Source organism: Lytechinus pictus, chromosome 1 (genome assembly GCF_037042905.1).
Source record: "Lytechinus pictus isolate F3 Inbred chromosome 1, Lp3.0, whole genome shotgun sequence".
Taxonomy (NCBI): domain Eukaryota; kingdom Metazoa; phylum Echinodermata; class Echinoidea; order Temnopleuroida; family Toxopneustidae; genus Lytechinus; species Lytechinus pictus.
Window position 1 is genome coordinate 1,768,738 of NC_087245.1, and position 980 is coordinate 1,769,717.

Sequence of the window (980 nt, forward strand, 5' to 3'; positions counted from 1 at the left end):
AATCAAATAGAAAATGTAAAGTATGTTAAAATGTACATACCTATTATCAGAAAAGGGCCTTTCACTGAACAGTGAATTGCCTTTCTTACAAATTCGGGTTAGTGTTTTAGAGTTCTCTGCTTAAGAGATTGGAAAATATTTGCAAGTTCATTTCATGAGATGTTTGAATAAACAATGAGTCAAAGAGACATCCAGGGGGTATTTTGTTGTCAGTGTTTTGTGTGTAGCCAATGTAAATTAGATGGTTCAAACAAGTTGAAATACAATGAAAAAGAGAAGTGGCTAAAAATAATTCGCAAAGAAATTACTAGTTGTAGCCGTTTTAAGATTAATTCAAGTACATGTAATCTCATTCACCACCTTCATGTAGATCAATATGTTCCATTCATTTTTTCAGAACAGTGAGATGATAATGTAGGGGCTATTATTAAAATTAATCATAATTTTATTAGTTGGTTGAAATCAAAATATCCTTGATTGATGACAATATATTGATATCATCATTAATCATGGATTTTTCTTGTTTTGATCATCAGTTATCACTGGCATATAAAAATTGGGGTGAGGGTAGCTCAGTCGGTAGAGCGGGGGTTTCTTCCGGTGACCCGGGTTCGATTCCCAAGTGGTGCGCTCGGGTGCGCTTGTGCCCTTTGGTAAGGCATTTATCCTCATTACCAGGTCCCTCGGAGAGGACCTTAAGCCGTTGGTCAACTGGTTGCTTGCTCACAGCTCACAGGCATTTGTGCGTTCTTAGCAGTCGGGTAAAAAAACCTCGGTATGGTATGGTTACTTGGGAGCCTAATATGACACCCCCCCCCCTTACAAAAAAAAGGAGTGAAGGAAAGAAAAATGTGAAATACCCTGTATGCCATGTTATCATGATTAGGTCAAAATCTATCCCGAAACAAGAATTTTTGCCCCATAATCCATGTTGTGCCACTAGGTTCTTTTTTGTTGTTGCCTATATCTACCTCATGATC